Genomic DNA, 25,340 nt, shown 5'->3' with positions numbered 1-25,340 from the left:
AATGTATCAATTGGATTTAGTGTGGTGTGTGGCACATAACAAGTACTCAGTAAATGGTGTTTTATTACCATTATAGTCTCAGGGAGAGCACGAGAGGCACCCTCACCCTGACCCGTCCCCCAGCCTGGCAGTGGTAGATGTCAGCCTTAGCTTCTTGAGGAAATATTTTGTTTTTGTTCTGTAAGTATGTTTAGACAATGTAATGGCAGCCTGCTGGTGGCCCAGCCTGGGTCCGGCCAGGAGAAAGACCAAGACTCCATATACTTCAGGGGCTATGGAGACCCCAGATGATTCCCAGCAGTATGCCACTTAGAGCTTCCTCTGTTGGAGATGCTCTCTGCTGATTTCCTGGACCACTAGTTTCTCCCCTCCTCAGCCCCTGGAATCCCCTCCAGCTGAGGTTTCCAGGAGTGCATCCACACTGTCTTAGGTAGGAGAAGTCCATCTTGGGCTACCTGAGGCAGAGGCCATGCATCCAGCACTCTGTGTAGCCCAGCTCCTCCCGGAGAGCCCCCCGGGCCAGGGGAGCCTGCCGAGCTTCCTTCATGTTCATCATCACTTGGAGCTGCACCTTTTCTCTAGGCTGTGTGGGGATGTGCATCACCATGGAAACACTAGAGGTGAAATCACTCAAGTGTTGGCAAGCGGAGTTTCTCTCTGGAGCTTGGAAAAATGGAGAGCAGGCTCACCGTGTCACAGAAAGGAAAGATGGCCTTAAAACAACCCAAACATTCTCAATTCCATTTGGGGACTTTCCCTTTAAATAAAGATTGAACAATAAATGAAAGAGAAATGTTTTCAGCTTCTAGATCGGCGACCCCAGAGAGTCTGCTTGCAATGGACATGCCAATCCTCTCTGGCTTTCCTAATCTGCTGTCTCTGGTAGAGCGGGTTACACACTAGTCTGGAAAGGAAGGGGCGATGTCTCAGAGTTGATATTTTAAACTAATGAGGCTGGAGCCTGGAAGTGTGGATCCCTGGGCCTGTTGGCCATTTCTGGTCAATTGCCCGAGTTTTAGGCCCAGCACACATTTTCTAAATGAGGATGTGATACACTTCTGGAGGCTAATGTCACTGAGGGTGTTTGTTTATCTTGGGCAGGGGGTGGGAGCCATTCCCAAGATAGCTGTGCCCATCCCTGCTTCCAAACCGCCCTGCCCTCAGACTTTGGGGGCTCCATACCAGTTCCTGGGAGCTACTGTGGGCAGTGAGAGGACCACAGAGCTCTGATTGCCTGGACTGACTTGGGAGAGGAGAAGCAAGATGTGGGCGATTGCAGGTGGTGCTGGGGGGCAGCTGGGCACTAGGACAGTGCCGGGAGGCTTTGGCTCACTGGGGGGGTCTAAGCATGCCTATCGGTTTAGGAGGCTATCAGTGAGAGAGAGCTGCTTGGATTCTAGCTCAGCCTCTGAGTAACATGACTCTTTTGTGTCTATTTTCTCCTTTGGGTAAAAAGAGCACTGATAATACTTCCTCTCCCTCCAGCAAGGGCAGTTTTGAACACATTGTGTAAAAGCTAGGCTTCATTCATTGTTAGACAAGTATTTGGGGAATGCCTGTCATGTGTCTGGCACTATGCTGGGGCCTGAGGATACAGCCTTCTTGGAAATAGTTACGGACCAGTTATGGATGGCAGAATGAATACATGGTGACGGATAAGACTTTTTTTTTTTTTTTTTTTTAAGCTAAAGACCAGTGTTTTCAGTAAGTGACTCTACTGTAACAGTTCTAACTTTTCTATTTTTATCAGACACTTTGATCTCTGTGTCAAAGGAGGTTAAGACAGAGTCAGACAGACAGTCAGACACACACACACAAACAAATACACATACACCTCCTAATTGGCTTTGAAACTAAGGTCAGTTTCACTTTGCCAGCTGAAAAGAGAGGGGTGATTGGAATGTAATGTAATCTCTTTCATTCTGTGCTATTGAGATTACCTTTAACTTCTCTGTGCCTTGGTTTCTTTGTATTAAAGTCAGTCAGATCAGTTAGATTATCCTGTGTGTCAGAGGTCCTAACGTAGGAAGAGCCAAAGCTTGGAGCTGTTGTCCTGTGGGGTCAGGGATACCTCTCCTGGTGTCTGATTCAGGGCACACAGCTCCAGGGGGTATCACTTACCTTGATTAGATCGTGGATGGTGCTTCTGGGGCTGTGACAACAGAGCGATGATGGACAGGAGCCAAGAGGGAGAATGAGCAAGACTCAGGGAGATATGACCACTCCCTTTGGGAGGCTTCGAGAAAAGCCTTTGAAGAGAGGTCTGACATGCTACCATTTTGCAGGTGGGGGCTATTCGTCTACAGTCTTGGGGACCAACTTGTAAAATGGCCATCTGTATGATTCAGTATGAGTGGGGCCCTGGGCCATATGGGATTGCCATGTGGAATATAGTTCTCAGGAGGATTATTGTTTTAGAAAAGGACACTTGTTTCCTTATGGAGGGCCTCAGGGAGATAGGCCAAATATGAGAGGCAAAAATATGAGAGAACCAGAAATAACATGTGAACTCTACCTCCACTGAGCTATTGCTCTCTCTCTGCTTCTAGCAGAGACTGACAAAGACTCAGCTGCACTATTTCCTTTCTTCCTGGGCACACACCTCGATTGCATTTCCCAGCCTCCCTGGCAGTTAAGTGTAACTATGGGACTGAGTTCCTGCAAAAGGAATGTGAGCCGAAGTGATGTGTGCCATTTCCAGGCCTGGCAAAAAAAACATTGAATATAGTCTCCATGATCTTTCCCTTTCTGCTGGCTAGATATAGATGAATGCGGTGACCTTAGAAGACATGTGTTGAAGGCAGAGGAGGCACGAGATGGAAATAGCCAGGGTCCCCATATCACCACTCAAAGGAGGACTGCTTGTCAGCTGGCATCATCCATTTAGGACTTTACTAAGTAAGAATTAGGTCTATCCGGTCTGAGCCATCATCCATGTTTGGGCTTGTTTGTTGCAGTGGCAAGCAGTTAGCACTGGGTTTTCCCCAGTTAGATTTGACTATCCAGAACTGGGAGTCTACTTCTAGTCCAGTCAGGTGTGGTAAAAAGATCACATAGAACAACCCATGGTTATCTCTATGTAGGAAATGGCCTAAGACTTCTCTCAACAGAGGCTTCCATAGGGAGGTTTTCTTGGAATGGGACTGTGAGCATGGCAGCTATCTTGACTTGCTGCCTAATGCTCCTAGGAAAAGAAATGACAGAACACTAGGAAACCAAAATCTACCATCTAGTAACCTTCCCTCTTGTTCTCAACAATAGTTTACCCCATCATCTGTCGTTATGTTTCCATGGATTCTCTTCTGACTTTGCTCCTTTAATGGCATGGTTCTTAAAGCATGGGCTTTGGAATTACACAGACATCAGCTCAAATCCAACAATCTCCATATACCAGTCTTGGGATCATGCACACATTCTCCCTGAATCCCAGTCTCATCAGCAGTAAACTGGATATTTAGGCACTTCTAGGGATGTTGTGAGTCCTGAATGAGATCTTGTATCCGAAGCACCCAACATTGTGCCCAGCTGTGATTCTATTGTGTTTGATATTGTGATTTCAGACCTTTCATTATCCTGATTAGTGGCTCTGAACATGTTGAGGCTGGTTCTAATCCCATGGAACTTGAATCTGAATATTCTGAATATTCTTGAATCTGAATACTGAATCTGGTATTGGACTGACAGCAGTAGAGGGGTCCATTGTTTCCTGTCATGTGGGTACCATATTTGTACTCCTTCCCACAGGTCAGCAGGTCCGTTGAGTCATTGGTCATGGAGATGGTCCTCAGCTCACCTTCAGACCATCAGGACAGTGACATTGTATTAACACACCGAGATCCACTTAAGACATCACTCTCTGGGACGCCTGGGTGGCTCAGTTGGTTAAGCAGCTGCCTTCGGCTCAGGTCATGATCCCAGCGTCCTGGGATCCAGTCCCACATCGGGATCCTTGCTCCGCAGGGAGCCTGCTTCACCCTCTGACTCTGCCTTCCACTCTGTCTGCCTGTGCTCACTCTCGTTCGCTCTCTCTCTGACAAATAAATAAATAAAATCTTAAAAAAAAAAAAAGACATCATTCTCCAATGTCAAGGTGATCTGACTATGACATCTGTCATCCCAGTGACCACCGGGGTTGATTGGGTTGATGTGTTAGGCTAGGCAAGTGGCCTCTTCCTCCCTCACCACCTCACATGCCTCCCTCTTGAAGCTGTGTGCTCGCTCAAAGAGGAAGAACTTCCCTAGTGGAGGAGGACTATTCTTTGTTCAAGGGCATATGAGTAGCTGTGCTCCCTTGCTAGACCCTCCGAACAAACTCTCAAGGTCCATTTGTAGGAGAACATAGGACTCTATTTTATTATTATTTAAAAAAAGACATCACTCATTGTTTTGGATTTTGATGTCTCAGGGAAGCTGCCATGGCACTGACAGTTTCGAGGTGTTTTGGGGAGCCTGCCTGGCATATTCTAAAGGATCCTTGAAAGGATTTTGTAGAACAATATTCCTTAACTTTCTCGGATCATGGGTCTCCTGGAGAATTTGATGACAGTCCTGGATCTTCTCTCTAGACATATACCCATGTGCACATAGATACTGTTTTATGTGATATTTGGGAGGCCTCCAAGGAGAGGCAGCGCTTGGCTGCCAAGCTTGGTTGGGAACATGCCCGCCACTTTGGGGGAACTGTGAACTCTTCCTGGTGAGGGAGCTCCAAGCGACCGCCCCTCTAGTGACCTTAGCAAAGTGGGAACGGTCCAAGCGCTCTTCTCATCAAGATCCAATCAGTTGTGTGAAACCTCAGAGGGACCCTCTCCAAGTCCTCCTAGGCACCTCAGTCTGAACCATCCTACGGGTTCTGAACGTTAATCAGTGTCATCAGGAGTCTGCTGCAGTTCTGTGCTACTTAATTGGTTCTTTGGAGGAAAGTGAGTCACCGTCTAGGAGAGTAGGCTGCAGGGCAGGAACACACAGAGGGAAAGGAAAATGAAACTGCACATGGAAAAGATCAAGTGTGCCCTTACTGCTTCTCTGAGACTGCAACCTGAGAGGAGGCTGCTTTTGCTGATGGGGTTTAGAGAGGTTTTCAGAAGCGCAGAGACAAAGGAGGCCGCCTGCTCCTCCCTGTCTTTGTTTCTCTCCCTCTAGTTCTGCATGTGGAGCCACATCTAGTGGAGGGGGAGGGGGACAGGTTATCTGCTTGACTGTCAGAGCTGATCACTGCTGACCTTATCAAAACAAAATCAATGCGCTCTCCTCCCAGCAGCCCAGAAAAACCACAAAGAATTTGAACCAAAGCAATTTGAAGAGCAGAATTGCAGGAAGCAGAAGACGGCCTGTAAACTGTCGGGTCTCGGAATCCTCCCCTGCCCTTCGTCAGAGTCAGGTGAGAGCAGCAGCCTCGCTAGAATTCCCAGGCAGAATGGGCCCCCGATGAAGGAAGAAATCCAGAGCAGCCTTTGTGAACCAGGCCCTCTGGGCTGGCTGGCTCTCTGTGCTAGAGAGGAGGTAGAGAGTACCCTGTGGGGAGGGTACCCCTTGGTACCCCTGGCATGGGAAGGGAGGCCTGTGGGGCTGCGGTCTAGAACCCAGGGCAATGAACTCAGCCCTCCCCAGGACTTTTCTGCAGGCCCTTGGGAAGATCCTCCTGGCCAGGCCCTGGAGTAGAGGTCTCCAGGCCCCTCCTGTACCCTTGGAGAAGTCCTGCTGTGGCACTGACTTAGTGGCAAGAGTCCTTCATGATGCCACCACCTCTCTCCTCCTCTTGTTTATTCGTCCCTCTTTATTTTTTCTCCAGACATGCTTTCTATCCCCTTTCTCTACTTTCCCTCTCCCCAGCCTCTCTACCCCCCAAGGAGGGAGAAGACCAGAAAGAAGGAATGAAAGAGAGAACCATTGTGGGTGGAAAAGGAAAAAGGAGTTAGATGAGGTCACCTGGTGCCTAGCAGAAGTGTCTGCCTTCCCACAGAAGACACGGTCTCCCTCTGTGCCTGGTTTTGGATTGGGGTTAGGGGGGCCCAGATCCTTCTCAACATCTGAGGCTATTCTCTGGGGTTCGTGGGATCTGAACTAGATGTCTTCCATCTGTTCTCTGGCCTTCTTGGCCCTTCTGAAAACAAACCAGTGTCTTAAATATATTCCTTCAAGATGTCAACTCCCTAAATGTGTCTCCATCTCCATTGAGGTCCATTCCTTCCACCTCAGAGCTCATGGCGGTTGGCACCAGCATGGCTCAGCTGCCCGAAATTGGCAGAGCCCTCAGGCATCCTCATCCCACTTGACCATAATTTCCCAACTGATCTTTCTCCCTCAGTCTACTGGAGTGCTGTGACTGGTCTGCTTCATCCTTGTGTCCCCAGAGCCTATCCCATAAGATGGACTGTGTGGAGCTCAGGGACTGGCATTTCTGCTTATTATGAAGGCAAGCCAATCTCAACCAGAGTGTACACTGACCCCCACATGGAGATATCATGGTCAGTCCTTGTGTGGCTTCATAGCTTTGCTGTTGAGCAAGAACATGGTCAACTGAGCTGACCACTTCACTGGCCTCCTTATACTCATGCACTGCCATGCCTTTGAATGTCCGGTGCCCTCTGCCTAGAATGCATCTCTCCCCAGGCAGAATTAACTGACCTCTTTTCTGAATTCCCTAAGGACTTTGTACTCAGGTGTTTTTGTTGTTGTTTTATAGCACTGATTACATTGTGCTTTATTGGTTGTTTGCATGGCTGTCTCCTCTGATGCAGGCATTCATCTACCCCAAGATTACTTGTCAAGCATTTTTTTCAGGTGTGGGGACAAGATGGACAGTGGAGGCCCTCGTGGAGCCAAGTGGGAGGACAGTTGGCCCAGACAATGCCAGGCATGGAGTAGGTTCACATCAAAAGTTCATGGAATGGAGTTGGAGGTATGATATCCAGAGACGCTAAGCAGGGCAGGGGGCCAGAGACAGGAGATGGAGACACACTAAGGAAGCTGTTTTCTGTTTGTTATCACTCAGAGAGTCTAGAACTGGGAGGGGAGAAAAGTGAGCAGACACAAAGAAATCCTGTGGGCTGCAGGGGCTGAGGCAGAAGGGGCAGCAGGTTTGGTGCCGCAAGGACAGTGTTAATGAGCAGACTGCCATCCGTGGGGCTCATCCTGAAGCGGGGCAGCAAGTGTTCTGCCAGATGTTTATATCTGCCATCACTACGGATGGACCCAGGTCAGGAGATGCTGGGGGAGGGGCGTGTTTTCGGGAAAGTATGCAAGGGAGCAGCAGTAGCAGGTGGGCTCCAGTGTTGATGATATTGAGAACAGTGTAATACACCTGATTTTTAAAAATCCCATGTGTAAATGGAGGGAAGGAGCAAAGATAAGCATCACAGACTTGTGTTCTCCCTTGTAGGAAAGGAGAAAGTGAGGTGGAGGGCAGAAGGGAGGGGTACCCTGGGCCCCTGGGGTCACCAGTGTGCAGAATCCTTGCCTATGGCGGGCACCAGCATGAGGTTTCTATTTCCCTGTGCGGCTCAACACGCACCAGCGGCAGGTGAGACCACCAGCATGCCAGCTGTCAGGATTTCCCCTGCAGCTGGGAGCCAGCCCCCATGGAGCAAGAGGAACTCGAGGAGCGCCGGGGCCTGATCTTTCTTCCCAGTGAGTCACTTCCCATCTAAGTGAGCTTCCTTGGCCTGGGCATCGAGGGAAATTCCCCATGCCCCCGAACCTCATCAACCCTTGGGCAGGGAGCAGGAACCAACACAGCAGCACCAGCCACAGATGGCCACAGCTTCTAAATAAGCATTTCATTAGTCTGGAACCCAGGGACAACTTGGTTCAAGTTATAGGGAAAAATAAACTAGTAAGGGGAGCCGGATTTTAAATCCTGCTAGTTATGTTCAGCACGTCCATAAAAATAAGCAGAGCTCTCTTTTTAAAGGGGCCACTGTTAATTAGCCGCGGCGCCCATTCGAGCATTTTGTCTAGTTATAACGTGGTTATGCCATCCTGGGGAAGAGGCTTACGGTTCCACATATCCTTTTTATGCCTCTTCCTGTCATGCTGAAATTGGCTCCCTCACTCCGTAACTGTGCTTTATGTACGAGCTGAACGGGAATAACGTTTCTTGTGTTTATACTTGCTGCCTGCCCCTGGAAGGCCAATTATTCCTCATTCCTCCTTCCTGAGGTCGGTGCTCAATTCTGATTGGAGTAGACACTCGATTCCATTTGCACAAGCTGTGTGTTCTATTTCTCTTTTTCTTCCCCCACTAAGTAATGCTTGGGAGTGTGTTTTGTGTCCTCTGGCTAACCCCCTGATGGTGTGCACCCAGTTCTTCACCTTTCCATGGGATTAGCAGGAGTCCTGCTGCCTGCCACCCTGAGCCCAGGCATCCAGTGTCCCCTTATCTCCCCTGACAGCCTTGTCCTGCTCAAGGAAGGGTTTAGACTGTGACTCAGCAGGCCTCCTGAATGCCGTTGTGGAAAGAGCCGTTAACAGGTAACAGGGGAGGTGGGGGCCTTTTGAGACCTGGGTTTGAGTCCCGGCTGCACCACTGATAACCTTGCTGAACCCCATCTGCAGGATGGGGACAAAAGGCTTTGTTGTGGGGAGAAAGGATGGCCACAGAGCTCCCAGGCATCTTCTGCCCTGCTTCCTTTGGTGCTCATCGTCTTGGGCTTACATTTGGTGTGAGACAGGTGGCCTTAAAATTTTTTTAAAAAGCTGAAGGGCCTCTTATTTCTAGCCTGATTCTGAGTGCAGAGATTCCTGGTTTACGAGCAGGTCTGGTTGGTTTGGTTATTCTGAGATGCTCTTGGAAAGGTTCAGGGATCCTCACCTCTCTAACAACCACAGTTGTTTGAACATCGACTGAGTATAGGCTCGCATCTCGCAGTTTGTGGTCTTGGCATCATTTACTCTTTGTCACGGCGCTACGTGGCAGATATTTTCCCCATTGGATAGATAAGGAAACTGAGACTCAGAGAGGTTAATAGTGAGTCTGAGATTTCACATTTGGTAAGTCTGACAGCTGGGTTTCAGGTGGCCTAGTTCACTTCCCATTCTATCTTTCCACCACATGTCACTCTCCCTGTAGAAATCTCAGAATCCAAGCTAAGCAATTCCCTGAAGCAGCGCTTTCCGTGATGACGGAAAAGTCCTAGCCTGCTCTGTCCAATATGATAACCATTAGCCACTTGAAATGTGGCTAGTGTGACAGAACTGAGTTTTGAGTTTTATTTATTTAAATCTGTCTAAATTTAAATAGTTCGCACAGGTAACAGCTACCGGATTGGACAGTGCAGTGCTAGAGTTCGCATTTTGCTGGCGCAAGTGCTCAAGGATAGAAGGATAGATGCCCCAGGAGCTCAAGAACGGATGCCCCACTCAAGTTCCTCCTCCCCTCCCCCACACACGGACACATATGAGGGGCTGTCTTCCCACATAGTCCTGTAGCAGACTGTAGGAGATGTCACCGTCTACTCGTTGTGATATGGCCAGGGCCCTTGGGGCTTTGGTTGGACGAAGGACTGGATGGTTCTCCATCTTGGAATTTCTTTTTCCAGCTTCCCTTGGACGTTTGGTTTCTGAGCTTCAGTTTCAGGCTCTCCAGTTTCCTATTCGGTTCTGTGTATAGCTGGGATTGGCCATCCTGTTAGCCCTCTATAAGTAAATGGTGCTTGGTGCAGAGGTTCTTATCCCATTCTTGGCAATTTGGGCATCACTCTTTTACTTTCTCTTCAAAGTATCTTTTCTCCCCTCATTATAAGAGTAGTGCATGTTGATTATAGAAAATGTAGAAAATACAGGTGCCTGGGTAGCTCAGTCAATTAGATATCTGACTTTGGGGGTCTACTTCTTCCTCTCCCTCTGCTTCTTCTCTCTCTCTCAAATAAATAATTAAAATCTTAAAAAAAAAAAGAAAATGTAGAAAATATAGAAAAAAACCCCTAGAAAGCCAGACTAGTATTTAGACATTATCAGTTTTATAATTTGAGGTTTTTTGGGGGACACCTGGGTGGCTCAGTTAGTTAAGTGTCTGCTTTTGGCTCAGGTCATGATCCCAGGGTCCTGAGATCAAGTTTTGCATCAGACTCCTTGCTCAGCAGGGAGCCTGCTTCTCTTCCTGCCTGCCATTCCCTGACCCCACCTCCTGCACTTATGCTCTCTCCCTGACAAATAAACAAATAAATAATATCTTTAAATATATATATATGTGTGTGTGTATGTATATATATATAAAATTTGTGAGATTTTCTCTTCCAGATATGTGTAGTTTTTATATAAGGAAAATACCATTTGTAATATAAATTTTTATTAATTGTTAGATGGTGAATATTTTGTCATGAAATATACTTCAAAAACTTGTTTTAAAACAAGTGTAAAGCATTTTCTTATGCAAATATAGTTTATTTAACCACCCTCTCAGGGGAACATTTAGGTTATTCCCAATGTTTTGCTATTATAGATAACACTAATGAGCATCCTTACACCTGATTCAGATAATTCTTTGTATATATCTATAATCAAATCACTAGAGCAGACTCCTAGAATCGCAATTGAGAGGTCAAAGGATGGGTGTTTTAAAGCTCTGGGTGTTGCCAAAATTGTTTCTGGTAAGATTGACCAACTTTTATCCCCATCTATAGGGTATGAGAGTGCCTGGCTGACAGATCAAGTGATCTGAGCAAATGCCTACCTCTCATATTCATTGCCGTATTTTTTAAACATTGGAATTAGAAGGTGTGTCACTTACTTTAGCTGTGAAACAATCTACCCTAAACTTAAAACAATCACTTAATTTCATTCACAATTTTGTGGGGACAGGCATCTAGAAAGAGTTTAGCTGGGTGCCTCTCCCATGGGGTTTCTGACGTGGTTACTGTCAGAAGTTGGCTGGAGCTGGAATCATCTGAAGGCTTGATAAGTCTGGAGGTCCAAGATGGCTCACTCACACGGTTGCATTTGGTGCTTACGGGCTGCCTAGGAGCTCACCTGGGGTTGCCAGCTGGAGTGCCTACATGTGTTTTCTCTAGCATGATGATCTCATCACGTTAGACTTCTTACGTGGCATCTGGCTTCTCCCAGAGTGAGTGTTCTGAGAGATCCAAGTGGAAGCTGCACAGCCTTGCTTGGTTGTCATATAGCATCACTTCTACCATTCTCTGCTAGTTGAAGTAGTCATAAGTTTGTGCAGATTCAAGTGGAGGGGATAGAGTTTCCACCTTTTAATGGGAGAAACATCAAAGACTTGAGGTCATTTTTTAAATACTACCATACAAGATATCTTGCATGTAAGCATGCTTGTGTGGTATCATTGGCGTGTTTACTATTAATGGTACTCAGGTTTTCAAAGGACCTGTGTCCAAGAATGTGCCTAAATGCCATGCTGGGTATGAATGATAGCTGTTAAGGGCCTTGTGTTAGATTAATGTATATGTAAATATGGACAAAGATAAGTAGGCTATGCTTTAGTCAATGTGAACAACAGTCAAGACTCCAGAGTCTGGGATAAAACTCTATCACTGAGCTGAAATTGGCTGGCTGCTCAATTCCAGGCATCTCTGACATCAGGAAGAGGGTTCAGGGAGCCCAGTCAGGAGAAAGACTCAATTTTTGATGCTTCTGCTGGGGAGCAACCTGGGAACCCAGCAGGGATCCTGGCATCTGTGACCAGCTGAGAAGTGGTTAATCCATTGCATTCACATGTCTGCATGGTGGACTCTCATCCTCGGGACTAGGATGGAAGAACAAAAGGTGGTGCATCTGGCTTCCTGTTCTTACCTCTGAATTTTAGTGAATGGGCTTTTGTTTTAGGAGTTTGTATGTCAAGGCCTGATTCAATTGACTTTTGGCAAGGTAGTAAGAAAAGAACAAATCTCAGAGAACCCTGGGAGTTACATGTTTTTTGGGAACTAAGTATAGTTTGGGGCATCCCTGCCATCATCTCACAATAGGGACCACCCTTGACTCTATTGTCTTTGTCTTTACGTGCCCTAATATAGCTTTGTTGCCAATTGGACAGAGGGCCCATCTTCCTCCTTGGGCTCATGGGACAAGGATCTTTTCGCTAAGATGGATGACTGTTTCAGATACTTTGAGTCCATAATTTCCTGAATAGTTCCTCCAGAGTCACCCAGACATCGGTTAGGAATGAAGTTCACATCCTATCAATCACCTTTCATACCCACACAGCATGCAATGGGTCAGTGTGGACCAGGATCTTCTAGGGGTCTTTTCAGAATACATATGGCCAGGTGCCACCCTGGATTTGGGGAGTTCGACATCTAGAGAGTGGGGAAAGGAGATTTGACATGTTTATTTTGAAACAATTCTCTGACAATTAAGATTCCACCCTCCTGGGGCGCCTGGGTGGCTCAGTGGGTTAAGCCTCTTCCTTCAGCTCAGGTCATGATCTCAGGGTCCTGGGATTGAGCCCTGCATTGGGCTCTCTGCCCAGCAGGGAGCCTGCCTCCACCTCTCTCTCTGCCTACCTTTCTGCCTACTTGCGATCTCTCTGTCAAATAAATAAATAAAATCTTAAGAAAAAAAAAAAAGATTCCACCCTCCCCCAAAAACCCTGGTTTACAAGGTGTTTTCTTTTGCATCTGTCGTCTCTGTTGATTCTTGGCCAAAGTCAAGACAGGTGTTAGTACCCCTGTTTCACAGAAAAGGCAACTGAAGCACAGAGAGGTTAAGTGATAATCTCAGAGCTACATTTAACCCCAGAATTTCTGACTGTTCTAGAAATAATTCAGCAAGGTCTTTTCTATGAAGATCTCATGGCCACTTCCTTAACTGTGGCATTCCTGGGGTTACTGGTGGGGTGATTGGCAGATGTTTGATTGGTAACTTTATGGGCCTTAAGGTCTGGAAAAGGAAGGCTCTGGAGCTTCGACTGAGCCACTTGCTGTGTATACAGGGATACTTCCTATCTGATTAGCCTGCAAGTTTAGGCTGAATCTGGGTTGTGAATGTGACACCATTTCTAGTGGGAATGCCAAGGCCATTAAGGATGCAGGGCACATCTCTAAAAGCAACAGCTAGGCTCCACTCCCCTGAATGTAGGTTAGTGGTGAAAAAAAACCCAACAAAACAAAACTTTACATTTCAAAGTGCAGCTAGGAGAGGGAGCCTGGCCTTCTGCTTGGAAGTGAATCTGGGCAAGAGCCAGCTCTTAAAGACCAGGGTACATTGTTCAAAAAAAGTACAAGGGCTATCTGGAATAAAAGGCTTCATGGTAGCAGGAATGGTAGATGCTACATTATTATCCCCCAATCCTGCAACTATAACTTCTTCACTTGGGAAGAGACAAGTGAAGGTGAGAACCGCATTGCATAACAGTTAAGAGACATTAGAGACTCCAGATCAGGTTCTGTGGTTTATAGCATGGAAGTCAGGCTCTGAGAGAAGAGCCTTATGCACCTAGTGAATAAGTGGCAACAATAGAACTGGATCTTAGGGCTCCTCCTGCCCAATTTGGGCTTGTTCCTTCGTGAACCTTGCAGTAATCCAGAGCTCCAAATACCTGAGACTGGGAGAGAGGGTTACTCTTAATTCAGTCATGTCTTCTCCAGTGCATGGAACCTAGAACTCAAAGCAGAGTCTGGCATTTTCTCACTTCTAATGTGGTAAGTTTTCAGTTTTGAGCTTCTTTTTAGGGCCATCCCATCTCTCCTCCATTGGTGGGAGGCTGAAATGTAAGTTCAAATAGGAGGTCTTACAATTGGCCTGGTGAGTTTTAAGTGCATGGAGAAGTAAGTACATAAACCTCTTTTTTTTTTTTTTTTTTTTGCCACATAGCTGAAATTACCTCTGTAAGGTCACAGTGTTTTTAGTTAGAATATAAAGCAATAAGCTATTATTGGTCACCCATATTTCCAATTTTGTTTTCTTGAAGAGTTTGAATGACCACACAGATCTTCTGATAGGGACCGAGGACAGGTAAGTTTGATGGCTACAGATAGATTGTGAAAGATGTGAGCAATGAACACTGTCTGGAGAAGATACACTTATCTGGGAGTTTCATGAGCCATCAGAGATAATATAAAGTGAAGGTAAAGAGAGAGAGAAGACCACTAAAGGATGGGAATGGCAGGCAGTATCTGTACCAAAGTCTTCCATTGCCTAGCTCAAAATTTGTTGGGATTCATCCCTGCTGCCATGGGGTTTCGCACGTAACCACTAGGCTTCCAGGTCAGTGGTAAGAGAATCTGGTTCTCCTTTGGTTGAAGAATACATTTACTGTGTCTGTGTCCTATGAACCTAATATCAAGCCAAGTAACTCTCTAGAAGGATTCTCTGAGGATGGTTGGTGAAGTAACTCCAATTGAACATGTGATGTCCTGAGGGACTGTGTGATCTGCTCCAGGCATTGAGGGGGCATTGAGCCTAAGATCCCTTTGCCTTCACTTCTGTCCCTCTTTCATAACAGACTCAAAAGGTGCCACAGACCACTGTCTTTAGTTAGTGACTGAAACTTGGGGCCTTGGTTTTGGTTTCTAATATCTCTGAATTGGCAGATGTTGGGGCAAGGTAGAGACATCTCACATCTTGCTTGGGTCAAACAATCAGGTGTGCTTGAAGGTGTCTTCACTTGAATAAATATTTCCTGGAAAGGTGCATTATTACCTGGTGAATAAATGAGTGAGAAGAGGAAAAGAAGGAAGGGGAAAATGGCTGTATCTTACAAATTAGATGAGGATAGAATTATTATTATTATTTTTTTTTACAGTTCCTTTCCCAGAGGGAGTTCTTGATGGGAGGGATATCCTGCTCAGAGGGAAAGCCCAACCTGTCCACTCATTCTCATGCCTGATTATCTGACACCTTCGATAGAGGCCAACAATAAGAATTTACATTTACTTAGCACACATTGCCAAGAAACTAAAAAACATATTATAAATGTCATGTGCTGTGACAGGCACTATTATCCTGAGAGAGATATTGCAACAAATCATTCAATAATTAATTTACAAATACCAGAAAACTAGAGGGTACTGGATGAAAACCAATGTGACTGTGCAGGGAACCAATCACATCAGACCACTTTAATTTCCTCCAATGTCAGAATGACAGGTCTGGAAGATAAGGCAAAAGCAATAGACGTAAAATATCCTGACTTCAGTAAGCCCTTTAGCTCTCTTCTAGATGATGTCCTCATAAACATGCTATGAAAATATGGTGTAGTCTCTGCTATTGTTATTTAGTCTTTGATTTATCATGGTTCCCTTTCCCTAAAGAGTTGAGTGGAGTGCTCTGCAGAAAAAATAACTATTGTCAGAGAGAGCACTGGGAGGACCTCGCTCAGGACCTAGGTCTGGAATGAGTCTTGTTCAGTAATATGATTAAAGAGATAATTCATGGTGACATATGTATGTACTTCAATATTTACAAAATGCTTAGAGTTGGATCTCAAACCCAAGTCTTTTGATTCTAAACTTGGGTTATTTCCTGCTCTCCCAAAATTGCCTTGAAAGGAACTATTCACTCAGTTATCCCAGAGGAACTGTTTTCTTCCCAGGCAGTGATGAAGAGGCAGGACAGTAATAATATTTACAATGGAGACTGGGGGCAGCTAGTTTTCTGAGGGTAGATAGTCTCCAGCCCTGTGGCCTCCAGACCCTTCCCATAGCAAAATTCCCTCCACAGACTAACAGATTGGCAGATGGATCTGCTGGGGAGCTCAAAGCGCATGTAATGCTGGGAGTTTGGTTCAGGTGAGGGCAGAGTGACCAGGGCAGAGAAGGCTCTGCTTTCTCAGGGACTGGGCAAGAAGGGGTTGAGGGGAGATGGAATTCCACAATCCCCTGAGAGGCTCAGCTGTTAAGAGAGCTCAAAGTCTCCTCAGAGCGCTGCTGAATGAATGCCAGATCCAGGTGGTCCCTAGAAGTGCTGCCTGACCTTGCCGACCAGTGGGGCAAGGTAGGAGAAGACTGCCCATCTGCCCTATAGGAGGGGACTGTTGGGGCAGAGCTCCTTCCTTCCCCACTGAGCAGATGATAGTGGTAATCATTTGACAGCTCATTAACTGCCAGCCTACTAGAAGGCAAAAATCCACCATCTTTTTGGTGCCTTCTTGTTCAAGAGATCCTCCACGCCCAAACTGTCTGAGTGCCCAGGGAACATACAATCATGAGTAGAAAAGGAAAACTCATCACCCACTTAAGGGAATTTAGTAAACGACAAGAACAGGTGGCTTTTACTTAGGAAGCACAAAATGATGAGGCAGAAGAGAGCTTTAGTAGAATAGAAGGAAGACCTCTCAAGGAAAACTAGGGAAAACACTTATTTTCTAAAACAACAAAAAGCAATTTCTTAATTAAAAATAAAAATGGTAGGCAAACTGTAGAGGGCTGGTCACTGCTGGGAACCAAATTAGCATTCTGGATTACATTCTGGGTGATCATATGGGATAAAGAGCTCACAAAGTAAAAACAAAGATATAGAAATCATGGGCTTTAAATTTATTTTATTTTATTTTTTGATCATGAGCTTTTTAAAAAGCTAAGAAATAGAACCAAGAAATGTAATCTGGACAAACCCAAACAAACCAATAGTTCTAGAAGGGTGGATGGAGAAATAATAATTAAAGAAATCACAGAAGAAACATTTCCTGACTGAAAAAAGACATGGTCTGGAGTATGGATGGGCTCACTGTGGATTCTAGGATAGTTGCAAACAGAAATCAATCAGATGGCATCACTGAGCTCCAAAGAAAATGAGAAAATTTTGCAGGCTGTTGGTGGAAAAAGTGGGTTGTTTCCAAAGGAAAGAACTTTAGACTCATTTGCAATACGGGAAGCCAGAAGTCTGTGGAACAATATTTACCAACATCGAAAGAAAAGGATTACGATCTAAGAATTCTATTACCAGTCAGGGTAATGATCATCTTTTAGGGCATTCTGGACATATAAGGTACCAGTGAACATTCCACCACATTCTACATGCAAGGTCAAAATTGGTAGAGACCTTAAATTGTATTGTGGCTAGCTCCCATCCATCGTATTTATTTTTCCTTTGTGAGTTTGTGTGTGTTCCTGATGTGATAAGGGCAGAGACTCATAAGGGCAGGAAGTGGAGAGAATGTCAGGAAAGCTGTTAAAACCATTATGTGGGTTTTAATGCTTATTTGCATTTAGATGTGTTTACTGAAGAATTGACTTGACCATAATAAACATAATTCGAGGTCTATATGAGAGGGCTCCAGGGAAACCAATTTGGTTGCAATGGAAATTCCCAATGGGAGAAATGAGACAGTGCTTCATGGCTGGAGGTCCCTCAAAAGTTCCCATCTATGGTCGCCAGAGTTGGCAAATAAAAACACAGGATGCCTTGTTAAATCTGAATTTCATGTTAACAATGATTTTTTTCAGTATGAGTATGTCCCAAACATTGCAAGAGCGTCCTTTATTTTACCTGGCGACTTGATTCCCACCTGAACTCTCAACTTGGAACCACAGACAGGTATATTTTGCAGGGGCTTTGGGATGTCAGCTATAGATGGATGTTTAAAACTGGAGTTTCAGTGGGAAGAAACAAGAGACCTTCAAGCAAAAGATGGGATTAGTGTCAATGTGGCCTGGTTTCTGAATGGTAGCTTATCTCTTTCTAGGTCTGAAACATTTGAATGGGTCCTTGACTTTGTGACATTTAAAAACCTCATAAAGATTGTGTGTGTGTGCACCTGTGAGATCATGTGATAATAAAGGCTAATTTTCACTGAACATTTATCATACCAGGTCCTATGCGAAGCACTTTAGCACCTTTATTCTTTTTTTTTTTTTTTTTAAAGATTTTATTTATTTGACAGGGAGAGATCACAAGTAGGCAGAGAGGGAGGCAGAGAGAGGGGGGAAGCAGGCTCCCCACTGAGCAGAGAGCCCAATGCAGGACTAGATCCCAGGATGCTGAGATCATGACCTGAGCCAAAGGCAGAGAGGCTTAACCCAGGTGCCCCTAGCTCCTTTATTCTTTAAAGCAATGATCCTCACTTTATAGATGTAGAAAAAAATGCTGAGTTTAAGTACCTTGTTTAAGGTCATAGAGATAAAGGGTGGAGTCAGGACTTGAACCCAGATTTGCCTCTGCCTGGGAGCTGAGCTCGTGCCCTCTATGCTATACTACCTCACAGCCAGGTGCAGCAAGCAAAAACAAAACAAAACAAAACAAAAGCCAAAGAGGCACAGTGCTGACGCTGTCTGAGACTTTGAGGCATCAGACAGCGTCATGGTAGGGGAGGTCAGCGTGGGCCGGATTAGCCAGGAAAGGCTCTCTGGAAAAAGAAACTCAGAAACTGGGTTCCCACAGATGGGTTTGGGTTTGGGATGGTGAACTGAGTGGTGAGAACATCAAGCTAGACTAGTAGAAATAGGGTGCTTGGTGGGGGGTGAGGGTAGGAGTGGGGTGGATTGTGAGGTGGCATCCCAACAAGTCAGAGAAGACCACAGGAGTTGAGTTGGTCCATGAGGAGAATATTTGTGTCTGGTTTGGCACTCAGAGTGACCATGGCAGAGGTTCTCCGTAAGGATGAAGAGGAGTGAGGGTGTGTCATGGGTGAGGAGCGGGGTGAATTGCCATGGTGGTATTGAGGTGGGGTGGGTAACATGTAGGCTGCTGTAAGGTTAAGGTCAAAGGGAAGCAGTAAAGGGTTTTAAGATGAGGCATGGTGGTGGTGGGGTTGGATGGGTAGGCTCCGGCAACATTTGGGAAGCAACTAGATAGGAGTTAGTGGTGGAAATAGGTGCGGGGAGAGTGTGAAGGGAGCATGCCAAGAAGGGCCACCTGGCAATGCCCCTGACTGGAGGGAACCAGTAAGTGGACCAGAATGGTGACAGAGGGAGGAAGCCTTGTTGCCTTTCAGCATTGAGGAAACCATTGCCCCCCAGTGAGGGGAGGTGACTGATGTTTTCTTCCTTTCTGCAGGCAGAGGCAGGAGCCCAGGTTAGAAACAGAGCTCCACACAAGCCTGGAAAGAATGCTCACAGTAGTGCCGGGCAGGGCTGGCATAGGTCTATGTGCCTTGGGATCTCCAGGTCAGCTCCAGGAGCCTGTGAGCAGATCACACCTAGAAGCTTCTCTGCCCCTGGATGGAGCAGAATCCTTGCAGAGTCATTGAAAGGTATGTTTAGGCCTGGTTGCCTTTGAGGGCAGCTCATTTGACGTCATGCCTCTCAGGAAGTATTTACCCCATAAAACCCACAGAGCCTTCCCCATCACTCTCTACCCAACAAGGCCGGGTGCTGTCTTCAACCCTGACTGTAGGTAAGCCAAGTCATTGCCACACAAGGCGGCTGAAATAAAATGTGTAATTGTGCTCCAAGACACCTTAATTGTTTATTAATTACTCCATAAATCACAGTGACACCTGTGTTTATGCTCCTGTTAATTCATTCTCGTGAGGTGAGGGTTGGAAGCACACGGCCAAAGAATAATTGTCCCCATAACTGTGGGACACAGAGGTGCCCGAAATGGGATAGGGACATCAGGGTTCTCCCTCACTGTCAGCCTCAACTGCATTCCCAAGCCTGTATTCCTGAAAGGGCTGCTCCTGAGGACTGTTAATAATACCCATTAAAGGAGGAGGCTAAGCACTCCACTTCCTCCATCCAGAAGCTAGCGAAGAGACAGGCTATTGCATTCATTATACAGGTGAGAAACTGAAACTCAGAGATTCTATGGGAGCCTCAGGGTCACACAGCCTGTTAAATGACCTTGCCCAAGTTTGAACTTAGCTTTGTCCGACTCCCAAGTGAGGTAGCCCTTGTGGGAGGGTCAGAGAACAGCCTTGGGAGGAGAAGGGAGATTTCCTGTTAATTATCTCTGATACATCATTCATATCTTTCACATTTATCCAAGTAAAGGCAAGCTGTTTTCTAAATGATGATACCCTAACTGTTTTCTTGAGCATCTTATCTGAGATGGAAACAGAATTCATCCAGGTGTTTTGGCTGTAGTGTTCAGTGCCCTGCCTCAGACTGGCCAGGGCTGGTGTCCCCCTCTAACTGACCTCCATCCCAGACAGTCACCAGAGCCTGTCCCTTGGAGCCCTTCTCTGTGCACATCTGTCTGCAGCCATCAGCGACCGAGCGCCTGGCCCTGGAGAGTGCACCATTGTTCCAGATGGCTAATAGAACTTTATTGCCACAATCATTCTTAATGCAGCCATTCCAAAGCCCCTGTCTGGAAGGAGGCTCTGCTCCTGCCACGGTGCGGCATTCCCTGGCTGCTGGGAGCTGGGCTGCTGCCGGCTAGCCCCCTCTCCTGGACGCAGTTGCCATGAGCTGACTCTTTGGAAGACAATGAAAGCCATAAAACCTGGTTTGGGAGTAAACTTTCCCCTTGTTTGAGATCAGGACTTTGAAGCGAGGATGCAGTGCTCCATGCAGTGGTCGGGAGGCTCTCCACCCTCGGTCCTGAACATGGTGGAAGGTAGGGGTGGAAGGCTGGGGAAGAAGGTGGGCAAGGAGTGAGAGGTCATCCTATCCTGTCCCGGTCAGAGCTGACCATCCCTCAGAGGTCACTTTAAGTGGCCTTCCCTGACCAGCCACTCCTGTATTCCCTGTGTTTTACAATCTGTTATTTTCTTTCCAAACACTTTTCTCCACCTGTGATGATAAACTTATTCACAGGCCTATTTGTTTAATGTCTCTCTCAGACACCGGTCTTTGTAGGGACGATGTCTCTTTTGCTCAACAGTATCCCAGGTGTTAGCACAGTGCCTGATACACAATAAGGACCTGATAGTATTCACTGAATGAATAAACAAATGAATATCATTACTGAGCATGGTCACTCCATTCTCAAGAATGATTTTCTCAGGTTCTACGGATACAGTGTCTCATGATGTGCTTGCCCACAGGTGTTTTAAGATCATAAGGGAGGAGGAGGAACACCAAGGTGCTTTCAGGGGCCAAGAGAGTAGTTAGATCCTGCGCCCTGAAGTCTGAGGCTCGGATGCCCAACTCTGTGCCTTGCACACAGAAGGCACTGAACACATTGCGCAGTGAATGAATGAATGAGAATGATTAGGAAGGCTAGAAGGAATGTCCTTGTGGATAGCAAAGTAAGACAGTCTATGGGAAAGAGAACACCAATGCCTCCCAAAAAGGAAGCAGGAATGTGTGAATGCTACTTCATGTTCGTGAGGTAATTTCACCTCAGCAGGAAGTAGATCATTAGCCTTCTCAATTCTCCTTCCCCTCCTATGCTCTGGACCAAGAGCCCCTTGGGGGTCAGCAGGGAGTTAGGGTGCCAGAACATCTCTCTGGGCTCTAGGTATGGTGGGACTTGAGGACATTACAGTTGGTGCCAAAGTATAAAGGAAGCCCTGAGTCTTGCAGGAGCCATCAGCCAAGCTACCCTCCCTCAAGGGAAGGAGCTTACAAGGAGTGAGGGAGCTGAAAATGCCTCATGCCCTGGAGCATTATTCCACAGGGACCAGCTGGACCCATGGGCTGCCTGGCTTCGGTGAGCAGGGCCTCAGACTGACAGGAGACTGCAGGGAGTCCAGAGAACACAGCCAGGATGGCAGAGAAACTCCCCAGTAAGATGAAAGGCCTGCAGGGAAAGGCTTAGTTGAGTTTGCTGGACTAGATCTATGCTCTTCAGTCACCATTGATCCTGTGGCGGCAGGAGAGGCCTCCCAAGCAGGGAAGGGGCTTGACCTGGGCCCTGAGATTAGCTTGGATGATCAGAGGGGCAGGTGAAAAAGGAGCTCAGACTGAGGACAGAATGGAGGAGGGGGATACAGGAGCTCGGGAAGTGGAGGCACAGAGAAGATCCATCAAGAGAAAGCCTGTGTGTATCTCAGGAAGGGCTGTGGAGATGGACCATGCAGGAGCCTGGAACTAAGCTGTTCTCCCTGCAGGCTGGAAAGGCACAATCTGAAGATGAAGGCATGGAGACAGCGCTGAGGAGTGAGAGGGGTATGGAGCCTGTGAGAACCTCTGGCCAGACCAAACCATGTGCCCTGCTGAGAACTGGGAGATGCAAACCAAGGTCACAGGCTGGGAAGCCAGAAAAGTCCCTACACTGGAGTTGTTCGTTTGGTTTGATAAAACACAAGGAAGATGTGATCATTTGAATTTAACCACGGATTCACTGGGTTTTGTCAAATTAACCTCATATTTTGGTCAGAGCTAGTAATGCAATCTCTGGATAGACAGGTCAGCAGAAGTGACATCCCTATGGGACCCTGTCTTGAGCAAGTCAGAGACTTTGTGGTTTCATGTTATGTCTGTGATTAATATGGTAAAATGTGCTCTGTATGTCAGTCTTTTTTTTTTTTTTTTTTTTTAAGGTTTATTTATTTTAGAGAGAGAGTGCATGCCCAAGTGGGGGAGGGGCAGAGGGAGATAGAGAGTCTCAAGCAGACTCCCCCTTGAGCAAGGAGTCTGATGCAGGGGTTGATAACATGACTTGAGCCCATATCAAGAGTCAAATGCTCAACTGACTGAGTCACCCAGGTGCCCCAGCTGCATGTCATTCCATCACTGAGGGAGCCCTAATGGTGGAAGTGGGAGAGGGGCAAAGTTCAGTGTGAGCATATAATTTATCATCTAAATGGGATCACTTCTGAGAGGCAAAGGGGACTTGAATCAGCTGGGTCCTCCAGGAAGCTGGCTCTGAGAAGGAGTTAGGAGGACCGATGTTTCATAGGAGTAAGACCTATGAAAAGAAGAGGAGGAAGAAGTAGGATTGGATGAGGGAGCTGTGAAATTATAATGCAGAGCTGTCCAAGTCTCTGTCATTCTAGTGGGGAGCTCTGGGGAAAATACTGACCACTGAAAGAGTCCTGTGTTAAGGTGGGCCCTTGTTCCACCTCCGCAATCAGTCATTGGTCAGAGTGCCTTCCGTTCAGAAGCAGAAGTGGTCTTGAAAGCTGTAACCACTCTAGACTGCCAGATAACTGCTCTTCGCAGGGGACCAGCAAGTGCTTCCTTGAATGGGAATCTGAGATGGGCCTGGTACAGGGTACTGCGACAACAGGAGTAAACCAGGATCATGTCTGGAACATCAGGACATCTGGCCACTATATTTCCAAAGAACATTTAGAAGATTCACTCTTTGATTCTATCTTAGTCTATCATGGTCCTGTCCTGTTAATTTTTTTCTAATTGCTTGTCTAGAATAAAATGACTAACGTTCACTGAGTGCTTATTTATATGCCAGGCATGAGCTGAGTGCCTTACATGAATTCATTAATTTAATTCTCCTAATAACCTCATGAGTTAGATACTATTATTACTATGTACTTTATATTTATATATTTATTATAACCATAGTCCTATATATATAACATATATATACACACATATATATATAGTATAATTATATGCTTATAAATACTGATATTGTAACATCATCCACTTTACAGGTGAGGAAACTGATGCACAGGGTGGTTATGTGGCTAGTTCAAGGTCATCCTATAAGTCACAGAGTTAGGCTTTAAACAAAGATATTTGCTTGCTTCCAGGGCTAGAAGTTTTAAAAACTTCACTAGTTATAGAATTTTGAGCTCGCAGAGACTATAGAGGTCATCTTATTGAGATCCAGAAAAATTATAGAACTTTCCTACAGTTATGTAGAAGGTTAAGACTAGTGTCTAGCTCTCTGACTCCTGAGTTCAAGGTTTTTTTTTCCCCTGCCACATACTTCAGGCATGCTTATTGAATTTGCAGATAATAGAAAGTTGGAAAGGAAAATTCTGCAATTGAAAACACAATAGCGGTTCTAAGTGATTTTGACAGTCCAGAAGCGGGTTGAAACCAATAAGATGAAAGTTAATAGAGATATATGTAAGCTTTTATATTTAGGTTCAAAAGCATCAGTTGCACAAATGCCAAGTGGGGAAGACTTTGTCTGCACACAGTTTATCAGTAATGAGATCAATCAGAGGTGACAGGAGGTGAGAATGAAGGGGCACAATTTTAGGCTGCATTAATAACATGGCATTCAGATCACAGGAAATGAGGGTGTGTATCCCTTCACTCATATCTGGGAAGTAGAGTATGGAGCTTTCTTCTGGTCACCATGTTTTAACAGGGATAGACATTGTAGTGGCTTGAATCGTGTCTCCTCAAAAAAGATATGCCCAAGTCCTAACCTCTGGTACCAATGACCCCAGTTGGAAATAGAGTCTTTGTAGATGTAAGTAAGCTAAGAATCTTGGGATGAGATCATCCTGGATTTAGGGTGAGCTCTAAATCCAGTGATTGATGTCCTTTTAAAGGAAAGGTAAGGAAGGGATACTTGGGAGGCTCTGTGCATTGGATGTCTGCCTTTGGCTCAGGTCATGATCCTAGGACTCTGGGATTGAGCCCCAGAGCAGTTCCTTGCTCAGTGAGGTGTCTGCTTCTACTTTTCCATCTGTCCCAACCCCCCTCTTTGTGCTCTCTCTCTCTCTCCCCCTCTCTAAATAAATAAAATCTTAAAAAAGAAAAAGAGAGAAAGTTAAGGAAGATTTGAGAGGCGGAGAGACAAGCGAAGAAGGTCATATGAAGAAGAGGCAGAAATTGAGCTATGCTGACACATCCAGGGAATACCAGGAACCACCAAAAGCTGGAAGAAGCAAGGAAAGATTCTTCCTAGAGCCTTAGGAGGGAGTGTGGCCTGGCAGACTCCTTGATTTTGGACTTCTGGCTTCTACCACACTGAGAGAAGAAATTTCTCTTGTTGTAAGGCACGCAACTGTGGCTTAATATAGATGCTAACTCAAGAACCCCTAGAAAAGGGTACCCCGAGGACAGGGCCTCAGCACAGAGGTGCATGAAAAGCAGTTAGAGGCCCTGAGTGAAATTAGGGCCAAGTGGCCATGTAACTGACAGGGCTGTGCTCTCACAGTTGCCAGGGATAGATGGGTGGGGCCACCTTGGGCCACCCTCAGAAGTCCCACAGAGCCTGGCAGTCTGAGCTCAGGGCTGCCTGGCTGTACTACACCAGGAAATACAATTAAGGTAAAGAAAGTTGTCATTGTCACCCTCCTCCAAAGTATCCTGGGACTCTTCCACTCTCCCATCCAAGGACCTTCTGTTTTGTCATGATCCTGAGTAGTGGCAGAGCCCCCAAAGACTTGGTAGAGCACACTCAAGGGTTCTCTTAGGAACATCACAAATACAAGAGAGAGGGTCCTTTGTAGGGGGCTGGCATTCCCAGGAAAGAGAGCGGGGCAAGTGTCTGGGGCTTTGGGGTTGCACTTTTTGGGTAATATGTTCTCAAAACTTCGTCTTACTTTGGTTTCAGGGTACCACCTTGCCTGGTTTAGGTGATGGGATTGGCTCAAATGGAATGGTGTTTTCAGATGAAGAACCCATCCAAGCCTCAACTCAACACTTCCCTAACTAACCTCATCCTGTCCACCCTCCCTC

The 25,340-nt window shown here is 46.1% G+C and overlaps 1 long non-coding RNA gene across 5 annotated transcripts in view; it reads left to right on the top strand.

Annotated features, from left to right (window-relative positions):
* Window positions 1-25,340, top strand: part of LOC132011811 (uncharacterized) — a 170,664-nt gene that overhangs the window by 68,402 nt on the left and 76,922 nt on the right. Inside the window, exons 3-6 of one of the 5 annotated variants that reach the window (XR_009402438.1) lie at window positions 5,261-5,380; window positions 6,784-6,901; window positions 7,517-7,629; window positions 8,394-8,501. This is a non-coding gene — a long non-coding RNA (uncharacterized LOC132011811). Of the gene's footprint in view, window positions 1-5,257; window positions 5,381-5,832; window positions 6,027-6,783; window positions 6,902-7,516; window positions 7,630-8,393; window positions 8,502-18,897; window positions 19,088-25,340 lie in introns of those variants that run through there. The other 4 variants (XR_009402437.1, XR_009402439.1, XR_009402441.1 and 1 more) reach the window with 4 other exon arrangements.

Source organism: Mustela nigripes, chromosome 2 (assembly GCF_022355385.1).
Source record: "Mustela nigripes isolate SB6536 chromosome 2, MUSNIG.SB6536, whole genome shotgun sequence".
NCBI classification, from domain to species: domain Eukaryota; kingdom Metazoa; phylum Chordata; class Mammalia; order Carnivora; family Mustelidae; genus Mustela; species Mustela nigripes.
Note: the sequence above shows the minus strand (reverse complement) of the source record. Positions and strands in the feature narration are given on the sequence as shown.